Here is a 14,980-nt window from a genome sequence, read left to right on the forward strand (position 1 = left end):
ATTCACTTCCTGAACCTCTTTGCGTGCCATGTCCTTGCGACAAGCACTTTGTGTTCTCTGTTAGCTCTCAGTAACATTCCTTGATTTGCTTGTGAGTTTTGGCCGTCCGATCTCAAAGTGGAAATATGTCCTTCCCTCTGTACGCTGCATAGGCCCTCAGCTGGCATACTTGTATATGTGCGCATGCTTGATAGGACGTATGTTTTAGGCTGGATTGTGTGAGCTTCAGGCGCAAGGCATTTGATTAGTCTTTAAGCAGGTCCACTTGCACTGCCCTTTGCACCTGTTCTCCCAGTCCCTACAAAGGTGAGCAAGCAGCTGTTTCTGTAGTGTAGTGGTTATCACGCACACGCGAAAGGTCCCCGGTTCGAGACCGGGCAGAAACACTCTCTGCTGGCATTTTACACAAAATAGTTTTTTTCCCCTTTTGTCACACACAAATGTAAAGTATGAACTTATTTGCGTTCCCATGGAAATAGCATATGCTCTCAAGAGCTTGAGAAATACACTGGGAAGGCAAGCATCCTCACATGTATTCTGTATATGGGGCCAATAAAAAAATGCACGCGCTTGCATTTTGTGTATGTAATGTTGCAGAGCACAGAGAGGATTTATTTTCCCTACTGCTGGGTATTTGGGTCTCTGGGATCACAGTTGGGTCCGCTCCGTCCTCTGAAATGGTCCATATTAGTTACATAGGTTAGTGTACCAAAGAAATAATACATTTTCATATACAGCTTCTTCATTTCTGTGTTCTGAGGGATTACCAGTTGTAAGAAATGCACTTGCCGGTACAGTGATTCCCTGGCTTTCTCTGGCCCGAGAAAGCTTTTCCTCTGAAGTGGGAACAGAAGTTGGACTGCTTCTGCTGAACTTCCTGAAAGCAGAGCTGGCGGGAGGAGGGACTTTTTGAGTGCTGGGAAAATTTGAGCTGGAAATTTGCATCGGCTGGACAGAGATTGCTTGGAGCAGCCAAAATATAATAACGGCCATGGCGCTCAAGTAAAGCAGAAAGCTTTTAGTATACACCTTTTGCACTCTTGTCAACGAAGCTGGGCTCTGTGAATGCTCACCCTACGCAAGAAAAGAGAACAGACTTTGCTGGTGACCTAAATATATCTCGCCTGATCGAGCCTGATCGAGCACGATCGAGCTCTGAGTGAGCAGCTGTGCAATGGTCATCTTTACCAAAGGGGAGATGCTGCTTTTTCCAGTGTCACGCCCATGCTCTCAGGGCTGGAGGGAGGAGGGCTGCTTTTTGTTTTTACAGGCAAAAGGAAAGGCCCAGCCCTCAGAGCTTCTGCCAATGCAGATCCCAGCAGGTGCAAAATAAAGGCTCTCCCCCACCTTGCCAGCTGCAGATTGATCAGAAGACTGCTAGTCTAGTGTGTTGGGCCACTTTCTCTCTTCTGTGTATCGTCCCCTCTTATTACATAAACAGCATAAGAGGAATAAAGGAAGGAAGGAAGGAAGGAAGGAACAGTGTATCGCAAGCACCTTCCACCCTGATGTCAATGGGCCACCAACCTTCGGGATGAGGAGGAGACCTGTGAAGACAGTCAGAGCGTGCCGACTGGGGCATTCATTTGGCTCATACACCGACAAGGCTTTCAGCGGCAGGAACAAACTTCAGGAAAAGGCATTCTTGGCCTCGAATCCTAAGGGGGGTGCAAACGCTGAGGACAATTCCGTCAAATGCTCAAAGGACCGTGGCTCGTTGGTCTAGGGGTATGATTCTCGCTTTGGGTGCGAGAGGTCCCGGGTTCAAATCCCGGACGAGCCCAATCAAGGTGGTTAACTTGAGCTCCTTTTTTTTGTTTTTTCAATGTTATTTTCATTGGACAGACTCTCTGGTTTTCTCGGTAAGCAGTAGTCGATGAACAATTCACTTCCTGAACCTCTTTGCGTGCCATGTCCTTGCGACAAGCACTTTGTGTTCTCTGTTAGCTCTCAGTAACATTCCTTGATTTGCTTGTGAGTTTTGGCCGTCCGATCTCAAAGTGGAAATATGTCCTTCCCTCTGTACGCTGCATAGGCCCTCAGCTGGCATACTTGTATATGTGCGCATGCTTGATAGGACGTATGTTTTAGGCTGGATTGTGTGAGCTTCAGGCGCAAGGCATTTGATTAGTCTTTAAGCAGGTCCACTTGCACTGCCCTTTGCACCTGTTCCCCCAGTCCCTACAAAGGTGAGCAAGCAGCTGTTTCTATAGTGTAGTGGTTATCACGTTTGCCTCACACGCGAAAGGTCCCCGGTTCGAGACCGGGCAGAAACACTCTCTGCTGGCATTTTACACAAAATAGTTTTTTTCCCCTTTTGTCACACACAAATGTAAAGTATGAACTTATTTGCGTTCCCATGGAAATAGCATATGCTCTCAAGAGCTTGAGAAATACACTGGGAAGGCAAGCATCCTCACATGTATTCTGTATATGGGGCCAATAAAAAAATGCACGCGCTTGCATTTTGTGTATGTAATGTTGCAGAGCACAGAGAGGATTTATTTTCCCTACTGCTGGGTATTTGGGTCTCTGGGATCACAGTTGGGTCCGCTCCGTCCTCTGAAATGGTCCATATTAGTTACATAGGTTAGTGTACCAAAGAAATAATACATTTTCATATACAGCTTCTTCATTTCTGTGTTCTGAGGGATTACCAGTTGTAAGAAATGCACTTGCCGGTACAGTGATTCCCTGGCTTTCTCTGGCCCGAGAAAGCTTTTCCTCTGAAGTGGGAACAGAAGTTGGACTGCTTCTGCTGAACTTCCTGAAAGCAGAGCTGGCGGGAGGAGGGACTTTTTGAGTGCTGGGAAAATTTGAGCTGGAAATTTGCATCGGCTGGACAGAGATTGCTTGGAGCAGCCAAAATATAATAACGGGCATGGCGCTCAAGTAAAGCAGAAAGCTTTTAGTATACACCTTTTGCACTCTTGTCAACGAAGCTGGGCTCTGTGAATGCTCACCCTACGCAAGAAAAGAGAACAGACTTTGCTGGTGACCTAAATATATCTCGCCTGATCGAGCCTGATCGAGCACGATCGAGCTCTGAGTGAGCAGCTGTGCAATGGTCATCTTTACCAAAGGGGAGATGCTGCTTTTTCCAGTGTCACGCCCATGCTCTCAGGGCTGGAGGGAGGAGGGCTGCTTTTTGTTTTTACAGGCAAAAGGAAAGGCCCAGCCCTCAGAGCTTCTGCCAATGCAGATCCCAGCAGGTGCAAAATAAAGGCTCTCCCCCACCTTGCCAGCTGCAGATTGATCAGAAGACTGCTAGTCTAGTGTGTTGGGCCACTTTCTCTCTTCTGTGTATCGTCCCCTCTTATTACATAAACAGCATAAGAGGAATAAAGGAAGGAAGGAAGGAAGGAAGGAACAGTGTATCGCAAGCACCTTCCACCCTGATGTCAATGGGCCACCAACCTTCGGGATGAGGAGGAGACCTGTGAAGACAGTCAGAGCGTGCCGACTGGGGCATTCATTTGGCTCATACACCGACAAGGCTTTCAGCGGCAGGAACAAACTTCAGGAAAAGGCATTCTTGGCCTCGAATCCTAAGGGGGGTGCAAACGCTGAGGACAATTCCGTCAAATGCTCAAAGGACCGTGGCTCGTTGGTCTAGGGGTATGATTCTCGCTTTGGGTGCGAGAGGTCCCGGGTTCAAATCCCGGACGAGCCCAATCAAGGTGGTTAACTTGAGCTCCTTTTTTTTGTTTTTTCAATGTTATTTTCATTGGACAGACTCTCTGGTTTTCTCGGTAAGCAGTAGTCGATGAACAATTCACTTCCTGAACCTCTTTGCGTGCCATGTCCTTGCGACAAGCACTTTGTGTTCTCTGTTAGCTCTCAGTAACATTCCTTGATTTGCTTGTGAGTTTTGGCCGTCCGATCTCAAAGTGGAAATATGTCCTTCCCTCTGTACGCTGCATAGGCCCTCAGCTGGCATACTTGTATATGTGCGCATGCTTGATAGGACGTATGTTTTAGGCTGGATTGTGTGAGCTTCAGGCGCAAGGCATTTGATTAGTCTTTAAGCAGGTCCACTTGCACTGCCCTTTGCACCTGTTCTCCCAGTCCCTACAAAGGTGAGCAAGCAGCTGTTTCTGTAGTGTAGTGGTTATCACGTTTGCCTCACACGCGAAAGGTCCCCGGTTCGAGACCGGGCAGAAACACTCTCTGCTGGCATTTTACACAAAATAGTTTTTTTCCCCTTTTGTCACACACAAATGTAAAGTATGAACTTATTTGCGTTCCCATGGAAATAGCATATGCTCTCAAGAGCTTGAGAAATACACTGGGAAGGCAAGCATCCTCACATGTATTCTGTATATGGGGCCAATAAAAAAATGCACGCGCTTGCATTTTGTGTATGTAATGTTGCAGAGCACAGAGAGGATTTATTTTCCCTACTGCTGGGTATTTGGGTCTCTGGGATCACAGTTGGGTCCGCTCCGTCCTCTGAAATGGTCCATATTAGTTACATAGGTTAGTGTACCAAAGAAATAATACATTTTCATATACAGCTTCTTCATTTCTGTGTTCTGAGGGATTACCAGTTGTAAGAAATGCACTTGCCGGTACAGTGATTCCCTGGCTTTCTCTGGCCCGAGAAAGCTTTTCCTCTGAAGTGGGAACAGAAGTTGGACTGCTTCTGCTGAACTTCCTGAAAGCAGAGCTGGCGGGAGGAGGGACTTTTTGAGTGCTGGGAAAATTTGAGCTGGAAATTTGCATCGGCTGGACAGAGATTGCTTGGAGCAGCCAAAATATAATAACGGGCATGGCGCTCAAGTAAAGCAGAAAGCTTTTAGTATACACCTTTTGCACTCTTGTCAACGAAGCTGGGCTCTGTGAATGCTCACCCTACGCAAGAAAAGAGAACAGACTTTGCTGGTGACCTAAATATATCTCGCCTGATCGAGCCTGATCGAGCACGATCGAGCTCTGAGTGAGCAGCTGTGCAATGGTCATCTTTACCAAAGGGGAGATGCTGCTTTTTCCAGTGTCACGCCCATGCTCTCAGGGCTGGAGGGAGGAGGGCTGCTTTTTGTTTTTACAGGCAAAAGGAAAGGCCCAGCCCTCAGAGCTTCTGCCAATGCAGATCCCAGCAGGTGCAAAATAAAGGCTCTCCCCCACCTTGCCAGCTGCAGATTGATCAGAAGACTGCTAGTCTAGTGTGTTGGGCCACTTTCTCTCTTCTGTGTATCGTCCCCTCTTATTACATAAACAGCATAAGAGGAATAAAGGAAGGAAGGAAGGAAGGAAGGAACAGTGTATCGCAAGCACCTTCCACCCTGATGTCAATGGGCCACCAACCTTCGGGATGAGGAGGAGACCTGTGAAGACAGTCAGAGCGTGCCGACTGGGGCATTCATTTGGCTCATACACCGACAAGGCTTTCAGCGGCAGGAACAAACTTCAGGAAAAGGCATTCTTGGCCTCGAATCCTAAGGGGGGTGCAAACGCTGAGGACAATTCCGTCAAATGCTCAAAGGACCGTGGCTCGTTGGTCTAGGGGTATGATTCTCGCTTTGGGTGCGAGAGGTCCCGGGTTCAAATCCCGGACGAGCCCAATCAAGGTGGTTAACTTGAGCTCCTTTTTTTTGTTTTTTCAATGTTATTTTCATTGGACAGACTCTCTGGTTTTCTCGGTAAGCAGTAGTCGATGAACAATTCACTTCCTGAACCTCTTTGCGTGCCATGTCCTTGCGACAAGCACTTTGTGTTCTCTGTTAGCTCTCAGTAACATTCCTTGATTTGCTTGTGAGTTTTGGCCGTCCGATCTCAAAGTGGAAATATGTCCTTCCCTCTGTACGCTGCATAGGCCCTCAGCTGGCATACTTGTATATGTGCGCATGCTTGATAGGACGTATGTTTTAGGCTGGATTGTGTGAGCTTCAGGCGCAAGGCATTTGATTAGTCTTTAAGCAGGTCCACTTGCACTGCCCTTTGCACCTGTTCTCCCAGTCCCTACAAAGGTGAGCAAGCAGCTGTTTCTGTAGTGTAGTGGTTATCACGGTCGCCTCACACGCGAAAGGTCCCCGGTTCGAGACCGGGCAGAAACACTCTCTGCTGGCATTTTACACAAAATAGTTTTTTTCCCCTTTTGTCACACACAAATGTAAAGTATGAACTTATTTGCGTTCTCATGGAAATAGCATATGCTCTCAAGAGCTTGAGAAATACACTGGGAAGGCAAGCATCCTCACATGTATTCTGTATATGGGGCCAATAAAAAAATGCACGCGCTTGCATTTTGTGTATGTAATGTTGCAGAGCACAGAGAGGATTTATTTTCCCTACTGCTGGGTATTTGGGTCTCTGGGATCACAGTTGGGTCCGCTCCGTCCTCTGAAATGGTCCATATTAGTTACATAGGTTAGTGTACCAAAGAAATAATACATTTTCATATACAGCTTCTTCATTTCTGTGTTCTGAGGGATTACCAGTTGTAAGAAATGCACTTGCCGGTACAGTGATTCCCTGGCTTTCTCTGGCCCGAGAAAGCTTTTCCTCTGAAGTGGGAACAGAAGTTGGACTGCTTCTGCTGAACTTCCTGAAAGCAGAGCTGGAGGGAGGAGGGACTTTTTGAGTGCTGGGAAAATTTGAGCTGGAAATTTGCATCGGCTGGACAGAGATTGCTTGGAGCAGCCAAAATATAATAACGGCCATGGCGCTCAAGTAAAGCAGAAAGCTTTTAGTATACACCTTTTGCACTCTTGTCAACGAAGCTGGGCTCTGTGAATGCTCACCCTACGCAAGAAAAGAGAACAGACTTTGCTGGTGACCTAAATATATCTCGCCTGATCGAGCACGATCGAGCTCTGAGTGAGCAGCTGTGCAATGGTCATCTTTACCAAAGGGGAGATGCTGCTTTTTCCAGTGTCACGCCCATGCTCTCAGGGCTGGAGGGAGGAGGGCTGCTTTTTGTTTTTACAGGCAAAAGGAAAGGCCCAGCCCTCAGAGCTTCTGCCAATGCAGATCCCAGCAGGTGCAAAATAAAGGCTCTCCCCCACCTTGCCAGCTGCAGATTGATCAGAAGATTGCTAGTCTAGTGTGTTGGGCCACTTTCTCTCTTCTGTGTATCGTCCCCTCTTATTACATAAACAGCATAAGAGGAATAAAGGAAGGAAGGAAGGAAGGAAGGAACAGTGTATCGCAAGCACCTTCCACCCTGATGTCAATGGGCCACCAACCTTCGGGATGAGGAGGAGACCTGTGAAGACAGTCAGAGCGTGCCGACTGGGGCATTCATTTGGCTCATACACCGACAAGGCTTTCAGCGGCAGGAACAAACTTCAGGAATAGGCATTCTTGGCCTCGAATCCTAAGGGGGGTGCAAACGCTGAGGACAATTCCGTCAAATGCTCAAAGGACCGTGGCTCGTTGGTCTAGGGGTATGATTCTCGCTTTGGGTGCGAGAGGTCCCGGGTTCAAATCCCGGACGAGCCCAATCAAGGTGGTTAACTTGAGCTCCTTTTTTTTGTTTTTTCAATGTTATTTTCATTGGACAGACTCTCTGGTTTTCTCGGTAAGCAGTAGTCGATGAACAATTCACTTCCTGAACCTCTTTGCGTGCCATGTCCTTGCGACAAGCACTTTGTGTTCTCTGTTAGCTCTCAGTAACATTCCTTGATTTGCTTGTGAGTTTTGGCCGTCCGATCTCAAAGTGGAAATATGTCCTTCCCTCTGTACGCTGCATAGGCCCTCAGCTGGCATACTTGTATATGTGCGCATGCTTGATAGGACGTATGTTTTAGGCTGGATTGTGTGAGCTTCAGGCGCAAGGCATTTGATTAGTCTTTAAGCAGGTCCACTTGCACTGCCCTTTGCACCTGTTCTCCCAGTCCCTACAAAGGTGAGCAAGCAGCTGTTTCTGTAGTGTAGTGGTTATCACGCACACGCGAAAGGTCCCCGGTTCGAGACCGGGCAGAAACACTCTCTGCTGGCATTTTACACAAAATAGTTTTTTTCCCCTTTTGTCACACACAAATGTAAAGTATGAACTTATTTGCGTTCCCATGGAAATAGCATATGCTCTCAAGAGCTTGAGAAATACACTGGGAAGGCAAGCATCCTCACATGTATTCTGTATATGGGGCCAATAAAAAAATGCACGCGCTTGCATTTTGTGTATGTAATGTTGCAGAGCACAGAGAGGATTTATTTTCCCTACTGCTGGGTATTTGGGTCTCTGGGATCACAGTTGGGTCCGCTCCGTCCTCTGAAATGGTCCATATTAGTTACATAGGTTAGTGTACCAAAGAAATAATACATTTTCATATACAGCTTCTTCATTTCTGTGTTCTGAGGGATTACCAGTTGTAAGAAATGCACTTGCCGGTACAGTGATTCCCTGGCTTTCTCTGGCCCGAGAAAGCTTTTCCTCTGAAGTGGGAACAGAAGTTGGACTGCTTCTGCTGAACTTCCTGAAAGCAGAGCTGGCGGGAGGAGGGACTTTTTGAGTGCTGGGAAAATTTGAGCTGGAAATTTGCATCGGCTGGACAGAGATTGCTTGGAGCAGCCAAAATATAATAACGGCCATGGCGCTCAAGTAAAGCAGAAAGCTTTTAGTATACACCTTTTGCACTCTTGTCAACGAAGCTGGGCTCTGTGAATGCTCACCCTACGCAAGAAAAGAGAACAGACTTTGCTGGTGACCTAAATATATCTCGCCTGATCGAGCCTGATCGAGCACGATCGAGCTCTGAGTGAGCAGCTGTGCAATGGTCATCTTTACCAAAGGGGAGATGCTGCTTTTTCCAGTGTCACGCCCATGCTCTCAGGGCTGGAGGGAGGAGGGCTGCTTTTTGTTTTTACAGGCAAAAGGAAAGGCCCAGCCCTCAGAGCTTCTGCCAATGCAGATCCCAGCAGGTGCAAAATAAAGGCTCTCCCCCACCTTGCCAGCTGCAGATTGATCAGAAGACTGCTAGTCTAGTGTGTTGGGCCACTTTCTCTCTTCTGTGTATCGTCCCCTCTTATTACATAAACAGCATAAGAGGAATAAAGGAAGGAAGGAAGGAAGGAAGGAACAGTGTATCGCAAGCACCTTCCACCCTGATGTCAATGGGCCACCAACCTTCGGGATGAGGAGGAGACCTGTGAAGACAGTCAGAGCGTGCCGACTGGGGCATTCATTTGGCTCATACACCGACAAGGCTTTCAGCGGCAGGAACAAACTTCAGGAAAAGGCATTCTTGGCCTCGAATCCTAAGGGGGGTGCAAACGCTGAGGACAATTCCGTCAAATGCTCAAAGGACCGTGGCTCGTTGGTCTAGGGGTATGATTCTCGCTTTGGGTGCGAGAGGTCCCGGGTTCAAATCCCGGACGAGCCCAATCAAGGTGGTTAACTTGAGCTCCTTTTTTTTGTTTTTTCAATGTTATTTTCATTGGACAGACTCTCTGGTTTTCTCGGTAAGCAGTAGTCGATGAACAATTCACTTCCTGAACCTCTTTGCGTGCCATGTCCTTGCGACAAGCACTTTGTGTTCTCTGTTAGCTCTCAGTAACATTCCTTGATTTGCTTGTGAGTTTTGGCCGTCCGATCTCAAAGTGGAAATATGTCCTTCCCTCTGTACGCTGCATAGGCCCTCAGCTGGCATACTTGTATATGTGCGCATGCTTGATAGGACGTATGTTTTAGGCTGGATTGTGTGAGCTTCAGGCGCAAGGCATTTGATTAGTCTTTAAGCAGGTCCACTTGCACTGCCCTTTGCACCTGTTCTCCCAGTCCCTACAAAGGTGAGCAAGCAGCTGTTTCTATAGTGTAGTGGTTATCACGTTTGCCTCACACGCGAAAGGTCCCCGGTTCGAGACCGGGCAGAAACACTCTCTGCTGGCATTTTACACAAAATAGTTTTTTTCCCCTTTTGTCACACACAAATGTAAAGTATGAACTTATTTGCGTTCCCATGGAAATAGCATATGCTCTCAAGAGCTTGAGAAATACACTGGGAAGGCAAGCATCCTCACATGTATTCTGTATATGGGGCCAATAAAAAAATGCACGCGCTTGCATTTTGTGTATGTAATGTTGCAGAGCACAGAGAGGATTTATTTTCCCTACTGCTGGGTATTTGGGTCTCTGGGATCACAGTTGGGTCCGCTCCGTCCTCTGAAATGGTCCATATTAGTTACATAGGTTAGTGTACCAAAGAAATAATACATTTTCATATACAGCTTCTTCATTTCTGTGTTCTGAGGGATTACCAGTTGTAAGAAATGCACTTGCCGGTACAGTGATTCCCTGGCTTTCTCTGGCCCGAGAAAGCTTTTCCTCTGAAGTGGGAACAGAAGTTGGACTGCTTCTGCTGAACTTCCTGAAAGCAGAGCTGGCGGGAGGAGGGACTTTTTGAGTGCTGGGAAAATTTGAGCTGGAAATTTGCATCGGCTGGACAGAGATTGCTTGGAGCAGCCAAAATATAATAACGGCCATGGCGCTCAAGTAAAGCAGAAAGCTTTTAGTATACACCTTTTGCACTCTTGTCAACGAAGCTGGGCTCTGTGAATGCTCACCCTACGCAAGAAAAGAGAACAGACTTTGCTGGTGACCTAAATATATCTCGCCTGATCGAGCACGATCGAGCTCTGAGTGAGCAGCTGTGCAATGGTCATCTTTACCAAAGGGGAGATGCTGCTTTTTCCAGTGTCACGCCCATGCTCTCAGGGCTGGAGGGAGGAGGGCTGCTTTTTGTTTTTACAGGCAAAAGGAAAGGCCCAGCCCTCAGAGCTTCTGCCAATGCAGATCCCAGCAGGTGCAAAATAAAGGCTCTCCCCCACCTTGCCAGCTGCAGATTGATCAGAAGACTGCTAGTCTAGTGTGTTGGGCCACTTTCTCTCTTCTGTGTATCGTCCCCTCTTATTACATAAACAGCATAAGAGGAATAAAGGAAGGAAGGAAGGAAGGAAGGAACAGTGTATCGCAAGCACCTTCCACCCTGATGTCAATGGGCCACCAACCTTCGGGATGAGGAGGAGACCTGTGAAGACAGTCAGAGCGTGCCGACTGGGGCATTCATTTGGCTCATACACCGACAAGGCTTTCAGCGGCAGGAACAAACTTCAGGAAAAGGCATTCTTGGCCTCGAATCCTAAGGGGGGTGCAAACGCTGAGGACAATTCCGTCAAATGCTCAAAGGACCGTGGCTCGTTGGTCTAGGGGTATGATTCTCGCTTTGGGTGCGAGAGGTCCCGGGTTCAAATCCCGGACGAGCCCAATCAAGGTGGTTAACTTGAGCTCCTTTTTTTTGTTTTTTCAATGTTATTTTCATTGGACAGACTCTCTGGTTTTCTCGGTAAGCAGTAGTCGATGAACAATTCACTTCCTGAACCTCTTTGCGTGCCATGTCCTTGCGACAAGCACTTTGTGTTCTCTGTTAGCTCTCAGTAACATTCCTTGATTTGCTTGTGAGTTTTGGCCGTCCGATCTCAAAGTGGAAATATGTCCTTCCCTCTGTACGCTGCATAGGCCCTCAGCTGGCATACTTGTATATGTGCGCATGCTTGATAGGACGTATGTTTTAGGCTGGATTGTGTGAGCTTCAGGCGCAAGGCATTTGATTAGTCTTTAAGCAGGTCCACTTGCACTGCCCTTTGCACCTGTTCTCCCAGTCCCTACAAAGGTGAGCAAGCAGCTGTTTCTGTAGTGTAGTGGTTATCACGTTTGCCTCACACGCGAAAGGTCCCCGGTTCGAGACCGGGCAGAAACACTCTCTGCTGGCATTTTACACAAAATAGTTTTTTTCCCCTTTTGTCACACACAAATGTAAAGTATGAACTTATTTGCGTTCCCATGGAAATAGCATATGCTCTCAAGAGCTTGAGAAATACACTGGGAAGGCAAGCATCCTCACATGTATTCTGTATATGGGGCCAATAAAAAAATGCACGCGCTTGCATTTTGTGTATGTAATGTTGCAGAGCACAGAGAGGATTTATTTTCCCTACTGCTGGGTATTTGGGTCTCTGGGATCACAGTTGGGTCCGCTCCGTCCTCTGAAATGGTCCATATTAGTTACATAGGTTAGTGTACCAAAGAAATAATACATTTTCATATACAGCTTCTTCATTTCTGTGTTCTGAGGGATTACCAGTTGTAAGAAATGCACTTGCCGGTACAGTGATTCCCTGGCTTTCTCTGGCCCGAGAAAGCTTTTCCTCTGAAGTGGGAACAGAAGTTGGACTGCTTCTGCTGAACTTCCTGAAAGCAGAGCTGGCGGGAGGAGGGACTTTTTGAGTGCTGGGAAAATTTGAGCTGGAAATTTGCATCGGCTGGACAGAGATTGCTTGGAGCAGCCAAAATATAATAACGGGCATGGCGCTCAAGTAAAGCAGAAAGCTTTTAGTATACACCTTTTGCACTCTTGTCAACGAAGCTGGGCTCTGTGAATGCTCACCCTACGCAAGAAAAGAGAACAGACTTTGCTGGTGACCTAAATATATCTCGCCTGATCGAGCCTGATCGAGCACGATCGAGCTCTGAGTGAGCAGCTGTGCAATGGTCATCTTTACCAAAGGGGAGATGCTGCTTTTTCCAGTGTCACGCCCATGCTCTCAGGGCTGGAGGGAGGAGGGCTGCTTTTTGTTTTTACAGGCAAAAGGAAAGGCCCAGCCCTCAGAGCTTCTGCCAATGCAGATCCCAGCAGGTGCAAAATAAAGGCTCTCCCCCACCTTGCCAGCTGCAGATTGATCAGAAGACTGCTAGTCTAGTGTGTTGGGCCACTTTCTCTCTTCTGTGTATCGTCCCCTCTTATTACATAAACAGCATAAGAGGAATAAAGGAAGGAAGGAAGGAAGGAAGGAACAGTGTATCGCAAGCACCTTCCACCCTGATGTCAATGGGCCACCAACCTTCGGGATGAGGAGGAGACCTGTGAAGACAGTCAGAGCGTGCCGACTGGGGCATTCATTTGGCTCATACACCGACAAGGCTTTCAGCGGCAGGAACAAACTTCAGGAAAAGGCATTCTTGGCCTCGAATCCTAAGGGGGGTGCAAACGCTGAGGACAATTCCGTCAAATGCTCAAAGGACCGTGGCTCGTTGGTCTAGGGGTATGATTCTCGCTTTGGGTGCGAGAGGTCCCGGGTTCAAATCCCGGACGAGCCCAATCAAGGTGGTTAACTTGAGCTCCTTTTTTTTGTTTTTTCAATGTTATTTTCATTGGACAGACTCTCTGGTTTTCTCGGTAAGCAGTAGTCGATGAACAATTCACTTCCTGAACCTCTTTGCGTGCCATGTCCTTGCGACAAGCACTTTGTGTTCTCTGTTAGCTCTCAGTAACATTCCTTGATTTGCTTGTGAGTTTTGGCCGTCCGATCTCAAAGTGGAAATATGTCCTTCCCTCTGTACGCTGCATAGGCCCTCAGCTGGCATACTTGTATATGTGCGCATGCTTGATAGGACGTATGTTTTAGGCTGGATTGTGTGAGCTTCAGGCGCAAGGCATTTGATTAGTCTTTAAGCAGGTCCACTTGCACTGCCCTTTGCACCTGTTCTCCCAGTCCCTACAAAGGTGAGCAAGCAGCTGTTTCTGTAGTGTAGTGGTTATCACGGTCGCCTCACACGCGAAAGGTCCCCGGTTCGAGACCGGGCAGAAACACTCTCTGCTGGCATTTTACACAAAATAGTTTTTTTCCCCTTTTGTCACACACAAATGTAAAGTATGAACTTATTTGCGTTCTCATGGAAATAGCATATGCTCTCAAGAGCTTGAGAAATACACTGGGAAGGCAAGCATCCTCACATGTATTCTGTATATGGGGCCAATAAAAAAATGCACGCGCTTGCATTTTGTGTATGTAATGTTGCAGAGCACAGAGAGGATTTATTTTCCCTACTGCTGGGTATTTGGGTCTCTGGGATCACAGTTGGGTCCGCTCCGTCCTCTGAAATGGTCCATATTAGTTACATAGGTTAGTGTACCAAAGAAATAATACATTTTCATATACAGCTTCTTCATTTCTGTGTTCTGAGGGATTACCAGTTGTAAGAAATGCACTTGCCGGTACAGTGATTCCCTGGCTTTCTCTGGCCCGAGAAAGCTTTTCCTCTGAAGTGGGAACAGAAGTTGGACTGCTTCTGCTGAACTTCCTGAAAGCAGAGCTGGAGGGAGGAGGGACTTTTTGAGTGCTGGGAAAATTTGAGCTGGAAATTTGCATCGGCTGGACAGAGATTGCTTGGAGCAGCCAAAATATAATAACGGCCATGGCGCTCAAGTAAAGCAGAAAGCTTTTAGTATACACCTTTTGCACTCTTGTCAACGAAGCTGGGCTCTGTGAATGCTCACCCTACGCAAGAAAAGAGAACAGACTTTGCTGGTGACCTAAATATATCTCGCCTGATCGAGCACGATCGAGCTCTGAGTGAGCAGCTGTGCAATGGTCATCTTTACCAAAGGGGAGATGCTGCTTTTTCCAGTGTCACGCCCATGCTCTCAGGGCTGGAGGGAGGAGGGCTGCTTTTTGTTTTTACAGGCAAAAGGAAAGGCCCAGCCCTCAGAGCTTCTGCCAATGCAGATCCCAGCAGGTGCAAAATAAAGGCTCTCCCCCACCTTGCCAGCTGCAGATTGATCAGAAGACTGCTAGTCTAGTGTGTTGGGCCACTTTCTCTCTTCTGTGTATCGTCCCCTCTTATTACATAAACAGCATAAGAGGAATAAAGGAAGGAAGGAAGGAAGGAAGGAACAGTGTATCGCAAGCACCTTCCACCCTGATGTCAATGGGCCACCAACCTTCGGGATGAGGAGGAGACCTGTGAAGACAGTCAGAGCGTGCCGACTGGGGCATTCATTTGGCTCATACACCGACAAGGCTTTCAGCGGCAGGAACAAACTTCAGGAATAGGCATTCTTGGCCTCGAATCCTAAGGGGGGTGCAAACGCTGAGGACAATTCCGTCAAATGCTCAAAGGACCGTGGCTCGTTGGTCTAGGGGTATGATTCTCGCTTTGGGTGCGAGAGGTCCCGGGTTCAAATCCCGGACGAGCCCAATC

The 14,980-nt window shown here is 47.6% G+C and overlaps 10 non-coding genes across 10 annotated transcripts; all 10 read left to right on the forward strand.

Moving 5' to 3' along the window:
• Positions 1-1,711: 1,711 nt before the first annotated feature.
• Positions 1,712-1,783, forward strand: TRNAP-UGG (transfer RNA proline (anticodon UGG)). The gene has a single exon. It is a non-coding gene; the product is annotated as a tRNA-Pro (tRNA).
• Positions 1,784-3,601: 1,818 nt separating this feature from the next.
• Positions 3,602-3,673, forward strand: TRNAP-UGG (transfer RNA proline (anticodon UGG)). The gene has a single exon. It is a non-coding gene; the product is annotated as a tRNA-Pro (tRNA).
• A 420-nt stretch (positions 3,674-4,093) lies between these two features.
• Positions 4,094-4,166, forward strand: TRNAV-CAC (transfer RNA valine (anticodon CAC)). Its single transcript has one exon. It is a non-coding gene; the product is annotated as a tRNA-Val (tRNA).
• A 1,325-nt stretch (positions 4,167-5,491) lies between these two features.
• TRNAP-UGG (transfer RNA proline (anticodon UGG)) lies at positions 5,492-5,563 on the forward strand. The gene has a single exon. It is a non-coding gene; the product is annotated as a tRNA-Pro (tRNA).
• A 1,808-nt stretch (positions 5,564-7,371) lies between these two features.
• TRNAP-UGG (transfer RNA proline (anticodon UGG)) lies at positions 7,372-7,443 on the forward strand. The gene has a single exon. It is a non-coding gene; the product is annotated as a tRNA-Pro (tRNA).
• A 1,811-nt stretch (positions 7,444-9,254) lies between these two features.
• Positions 9,255-9,326, forward strand: TRNAP-UGG (transfer RNA proline (anticodon UGG)). The gene has a single exon. It is a non-coding gene; the product is annotated as a tRNA-Pro (tRNA).
• Positions 9,327-11,134: 1,808 nt separating this feature from the next.
• On the forward strand, positions 11,135-11,206 carry TRNAP-UGG (transfer RNA proline (anticodon UGG)). The gene has a single exon. It is a non-coding gene; the product is annotated as a tRNA-Pro (tRNA).
• Positions 11,207-11,626: 420 nt separating this feature from the next.
• On the forward strand, positions 11,627-11,699 carry TRNAV-CAC (transfer RNA valine (anticodon CAC)). The gene has a single exon. It is a non-coding gene; the product is annotated as a tRNA-Val (tRNA).
• A 1,325-nt stretch (positions 11,700-13,024) lies between these two features.
• On the forward strand, positions 13,025-13,096 carry TRNAP-UGG (transfer RNA proline (anticodon UGG)). Its single transcript has one exon. It is a non-coding gene; the product is annotated as a tRNA-Pro (tRNA).
• A 1,808-nt stretch (positions 13,097-14,904) lies between these two features.
• TRNAP-UGG (transfer RNA proline (anticodon UGG)) lies at positions 14,905-14,976 on the forward strand. The gene has a single exon. It is a non-coding gene; the product is annotated as a tRNA-Pro (tRNA).
• The last annotated feature ends 4 nt before the right edge of the window (positions 14,977-14,980 follow it).

Source organism: Ambystoma mexicanum, chromosome 2q (assembly GCF_040938575.1).
Source record: "Ambystoma mexicanum isolate Mex_15411 chromosome 2q, UKY_AmexF1_1, whole genome shotgun sequence".
Lineage (NCBI taxonomy): Eukaryota > Metazoa > Chordata > Amphibia > Caudata > Ambystomatidae > Ambystoma > Ambystoma mexicanum.